Below are 6,606 nucleotides of genomic sequence, written 5' to 3'. Positions count from 1 at the left end.
TGCAACCTCTCTAAGACTAACCTCAAATGCTCAAGGTGCTCCTCTTTGGTTTTGCTATAGATGAGAATTTCATCTAGGTACACCACCACAAACCTGCCTGTGAAATCTTTGAACACCTTATTCATCAAGCACATGAAGGTTCTTGGGGCATTGGTGAGTCAAAATGGCATCACAAGCCATTCATACAATCCTTCTGTGGTCTTGAAAGCAGTCTTCCACTCATCACCTTCCTTGATTCTAATCTAGTGATAACCACTTTTAAGGTCCAACTTGGTAAAATACATTGCACCTCCTAAACAGTCCATCAAATCCTCTATTCTAGGAATAGGAAACCTATACCTTATGGTGTTCCTATTGATTGCCCTTGAATTAGTGCAAATTCTCGACTTGCCTCCCTTCTTTGATGCTAGCACTACCGGGACTACACATGGGCTGATGCTCTTCTTGATCAGTCATTGTTCCAAAAACTCCTGCACTTGCCTTGCCACCTCCTTGTTTTGGTCAGGTGTGAGCTTATATGCAGCTTTGTTAGGTAGGAATGCATTGGGAACAAAGTCTATTTGATGGCTTATAGACCTTCTTGGTGGGAGTGTTGCAGGTGCTCCATCACTCACTATGTCCTTATACTCTTGCAACATTTGCTTCACCTCCTTGGGTACCTCTACTTGCAACTTGTCTTCTTCCTCCTTTGGCTTCACAAAGATGGCACACTTCACTATCTCCTCCTCATGTAGCAAGTGTAAGAACTCTTTACCAGTAGCCAACAAGACACTAGGTGTTCTTGAGGTTCCCTCTTCATTCTTTATCAAGGACTGAATCTTAAAGGTCTTGCTATCCTTCTTGAAGGAAATGGAGTTCTCCACTCCATCATAAATCAACTTCATATCAAATTTCTAGGGTCTACCTAGCAATAGGTGACAAGCATCCATGGGTAACACATCACAAAGGATCTTATCCTTGTATCCTCCAATAGAGAACTCTACCCAAGTCTGTTCATTGACAAGCACACTCTACTCATGATTCAACCATGTCACCTTATATGGGTTAGTGTGGGGTATCCTTGTGAGTTTCAACTTCTTGGTTACCTCCACTAATATTATGTTATCAGTTGACCCTGAATCAACTATCACCTTGCAAACTTTAACAAGCATCTTGCATCTCACCCTAAACAATGCTCTCCTATGCTTAGGTTCATTCTTGACTAGCTGTCTTATCAAGACCCTATTAAACATTAGATTTTCTCCAATCTCTAATTAAATATGGTCCACCTTAGGTGTCTTCCTACTTGAAGAGTCTTCATGTCCATAAGCAACCCTCTTTCCATTGTTCGATGAGGTAAGCTTATTAAGACATCTATAGGTCGGGTGTCCCAATTGACCTTAATTGTAACATTTCATAGTTGCAAAGTAGGAGTTACCCCTATCGATACCTCTACCCCTACTTGGACCACCTTGTACCCCTCTTCCTCTAGAATGGCCTCCTCTAAGATTAGTTCCACTGCCATGTTTATTCAACTTGGCTTCTCCTTGGTTCCTCTGCTCATTTGCCTTGCTTTGGTAACCACCTCAATGATTCACTTGTTCTCTACCTTTGCCTCTACCCCTATTATTGGAGTCTCCTTTCCTTTTGTTCCTCTCTTCCACCTTGATAGAAAGCTGATGACATATTTGAATAGTAGTAGGAGCCCATAGGCTTATCTCCTCTTGAATGTTCCACTTTAGGCTGCTTAGATACCTAGCCACCTTAATAGATTCATCTTCTTGGACTTTGGATCTAGGATAAATTTTTTTAAATTCTTCAGTGTAGGAGCTCACATCAAGGTCATTTTGCTTCAATCCCTATCTCTTCTTATGAAGTTAGACTTTATAATTCTCTGGTAAGTAGTTCTCCTTGATCTTACTCACCATGGCCTTCCAATTGGCAATAGGTAGCTTCCCCATGCTAACTCTCTCTTCTTGTAGATACTTCCACCATGTCAAAGCTGCTCCCCTCAATCTTGATTTGGCAACTTTAACCTTTTGAGCCTCTGTCACTCCCTCACACTCAAAGTCATTTTCCATACCCTCAATCCATTCCATGACAGTATCAATGTCCATCCTTCCACTGAAATGTGGCAATCCTTCAAAATATTTGGTGTTCAAAGCCTTAATAGCCTTCACTAAAGGTTCTTCATTGAACAAGGGATCTGGTTCAGGTATAATGTCATCTATGTCTATAGTTTTCTTGCCTTTATCATTTGTGTCTTCACCCCAAGGTCCTTGTGTCCTCTGATCCACCACTTCCTATAGTTTATCCCTTATCTCGCTCATAGCTTCTTCAAGGAGTCTATTCTTCTCCTTCTTCTCTTCTACCTCCCTAGCCAGCTCTGCATTAGTGACCATTGTGCTTTCCCCTACTGATTCACCAGAGTATAGAGACATACACGATCCACCAAATCCTTAACCTTGCTCTGATACCAATCTGATGGGATGGGGTATGGGATAGACTAGCCTAGTCTATGCTCTTGGATCCTTTCATTGGATCACTAGGTGTTCTAACCACGCCCTAGGGTCTCTAGGACTTCCTCTGCTCATGGAATCCCCTGACCTTGCCCAATCTATCCACCAACAATTTCAATTTTCACTCCTAAGGTCTCACCTACTCATGAAACTCAAAGAACCCTTACTTAAGTTAATAATGGTTTGGCTTGTACCACACCTTCCTAGGTCTTAGCAAGGATAGTTCAGGTCTAACACATGGTTTTTCCACCCATTCATGTGCCCCCAAGAGGTTTCAAGCTTTCAACTCCTTACCGATTTTAGTATTTTGTGTTTTGCATATGAAATAGGGCTACAAGGATTGTGACCAATTAGGCCTCCTACCCGATCCTTTAGGGCTCCCTCTTGCAAACAATGCACTTGCTTGTGAAACTTCCTAAAAGACCTGCTATTCATTTGGCAAGGACTCAAGGATTTTTTAGGTTTTAGGCCTCCAAGTGTTCGTACACTACCTTAGGTGGATTTTAAGGTTTTTAAGGGTTTTTAAGAGGGTTTTTAGGCCTGCCAGGGTCACAGTGTAGGTTTGGCTTTTTTACCGTCTTGTTTGGATTGGTGGAAGCTCCTCCTTCACACCAATGGTACTCCACTTACCCCTCTACAACTCCTCCAAAGGGTGCCTCCTCCTCTGACCTTCCTTGCTCTCCAAGACCTCTGCAACTTAACCCTTCCTAGTCAGGCACTGTCTAGTCTCGCCTAGGAGTGGGTATTCAAATGGCCTCCTTGCATTTTCAAGGGCCCTTCTTGCATTGAACTATATGGTACAGGGTCTATACTCTCATTCCCCATGCTTTCATGGTGATTCCACAATGGAGAATGGAGTTATGAACCCATTTATTCAAACCAGTCCAAAACTGGACAAAGAGAAGACAATTTACAAAGTATTTACAAACACACCTCACTTACAAATAAAAACCTAATATAAATACTCAAAATGAAAGTGAATACATCATAAAAGACACTCCATGTAGTTTTGTATGAAAATTAATCCATTAACAATCGTCCTTTACTCCATTTGTGCTGACTGGCAACAAAATTGCAGTCAAAGTCAAGTCACTTTGCTTGGGCCGTAAATCATCTAACATCCAACCCATTAACTTAGGGTTTACAATTACTTATAGAACCTTTACCTCAGTCTATGTGCCCATATTAGGGTTGTCTATGCTACATTAAATATTTTGACCTCATGGTGGAAAATTTGCTTGACAACTTTTAAAAGTTGTCATGAAACTTTTTTTGAGCAACTTTCTCAATGTTGCTTTTCTTTATTCCTAGACCCACATTGGGCTAACCTAAGAACACCATCTGCTATGAAGGACCCCTAAACACCTCAAAGGCACACATACCCTCTACTTTCAAGAAAATCTCAATCTTGACTTATGACCCTAAGACCTCAACTAGGACCCTAACTAGGACCAATGAGCACATGGCTCTTTATTTTATATACAATGGCTTCACAAAGAAGAAAGAATAAAATCAAAAGAAAATGGTGGGAGCCCTTTGAAGGGTGCTCCTACACCATTTTTCCAAAAGTAAAGCATTTAAATGTCTGATCAAATCATCTAACAAACTGGTGGAAAGTGCAAATGTGAAAATTGATGAATTTGTAGAAAGAAATGATGAATGAAATTCCAAAGAACTAGAAGATTATGAAGAATTCATTTATGTTCAACCGAGAAGTCCTACCGAGAAAGCTGCTAAAGCAAATGAAGATAATGTCCAATTACTGAGTAATGAAGAAGATCATAAAAAACCTACCGAGCCTATATTATCCAAATATGTCAGAATACATCATGCATCAAGTCATATTATAGGAGATAAGGATGATTCAGTGATGACAAGGAACAAACTGAGACAGAACACATGTTTGATTTCTGAATTTGAACTGATAATAGTGAAAGAGGCATTTAATAGTGAAGATTGGGTAAAAGCTACGATAGAATAGATTGATCAAATCAAGAAGAATGACACATGGGCACTGATCCCAAGACCAAAGGACAAAAATGTAATCATTACAATGTGGATTTTCATAAACAAGATAAATGAAAAAGGCGAGGTTATTCACAACAAAGCAAGACTAGTTTGCAAAGGTTATTCTCAAGAAGAAGGAATAGATTATGGTGAGACATTTGCACCTATGGCTAGACTTGAGGGAGTAAGAACATTGTTGGCATATCCTGCTTTCAAAAATTTCAAGCTATATCAAATGGATGTTAAATCTGCATTTTTGAATGGTATACTAGAAGAAGAAGTTTACATTCAACAACCTGATAGATTTGTTGAAGACAGGAGTAAAGATCAGGTATGCAAACTGAACAAAGCCTTATATGGTTTGAAGCAAGCACCTAGAGCATGGTTTGAAAGACTGCACTCTTATTTGATCTAGATTTGTTTTATAAGGATGAGTGAAAATAGCAATATGTACATGAAGAAAGATGAGGAAAATGGAATACTGATCTCAGCCATCTTTGTTGATGATATTATATTTTGTGGAAATGACTCCTTATGCAAGAACTTTGGTAATGAAATGTGCAAAGAATTTGAGATGTCACTAATCGGTGAGATAAAGTATTTTATAGGTTTACATATACTACAAATGAAAGATGAGATTTTCATTACTCAATCCAAGTACATAAAGGAAATCTTGAAGAAATTTGGAATGGAGGATTCTAAAACAGTAAGTACTCCTATGACTACTAACTGTAAATTATCAAAGAATGATGAATCTGCATCTATTAATGAGACACTTTACTGATCTATGATTGGGAATTTGCAATATGTTGTTCATAGTAGACTGGATATAGCACATGCAGTAGGTATTGTAGCAAGATTCTCTACAGATCCCAAGGAAACCCATATGACAGCGATCAAGAGAATTTTCAGATACCTGAGAGGCACTGAAGATTATGGCTTAGTATATGAAAAGAGGAATAATTTTGATTTAAAAGTTTATATTGATGTTGATTGGGTAGGCAACATAGATGACAGGAAAAGCACAAGTGGTGGAGCTTTCTTTTTAGGAGACAAACTAGTGAGTTGGCTTAGCAAGAAACAAGGATGTATTTCACAGTCAACAACAGAAGCTGAATATGTTGCTGTAGCATTGAATTGTACCAATATAGCATGGATCAAACAACTATTGGAAGGTATAAATGAGAAAGTTACTGAGCCAATAACTATATTCTGTGATAATACTAGTGCCATTAACATTTCAAAGAATCTAGTAATGCACTCTAAGACAAAGCATATATCTATAAAGTATCATTATCTCAGAGAAGAAGTTCAAGAGAAGAAAGTTATGATGGAATATATCAGTTCACAGGAGCAATTAGCAGACATCTTCACAAAGCCACTGCCAAGGGACACTTTTGAGTATCTCAGAAGCAAGTTAGGGGTCCTACCCCTATCTTCTACTCACTGACTGAGTTCGGTGAAAGCATCAATTCAATGAATCTACATAATATTATGTGTGGATTGATGCTGATTTATGCACTTTAGAAGGTTTTCTAAAGTTGTGCAGGAAATAGTGAATAGAAACAAGTTGCTCTGACCAAGACTGAGATGATACACAACAAGGCAAATCACTTCACAGTGAAAGAAATCATGATTTAGTTCTTTTACTTTTTGGCGTTGTTGTCAAAGAGGGAGAAGACTATAAATGGTTGGAAGAATAAACGGTTGACTGAATGGTAAAGCCCTGAATGATGGAAATAATAGAAGATTAAGGATGGGGGGAGAAGATTGAAAAACAAAGAAGACTAAATGCAAGACAACAGCTCAGAAGCCTAATGAAAAAGGGAGAAGACTTCTAGAGATTTTAACAACTCAAGGATAATAGGAGAAGTCTTACAGCAATCTAAATCCGAATCAATTTGAATATCTTGTTGGTGTTACCATTTAATTGTTGGTTTTGCCATCAATGCCAAAGGGGGAGATTGTTGGCATTACAGTAAGAAAGATTGTTGATATTCAATAAGGATATTGAGAAGGTTATTGAAGATTGTTGATATAACCAAAGAAGGATGATAACTATCTTTATAACATTATTTTGTCATTGATATCAAGAAATTGA

This window comes from Cryptomeria japonica, chromosome 10 (assembly GCF_030272615.1).
Source record: "Cryptomeria japonica chromosome 10, Sugi_1.0, whole genome shotgun sequence".
NCBI lineage: Eukaryota > Viridiplantae > Streptophyta > Pinopsida > Cupressales > Cupressaceae > Cryptomeria > Cryptomeria japonica.
This window is presented reverse-complemented; position numbering follows the sequence as displayed.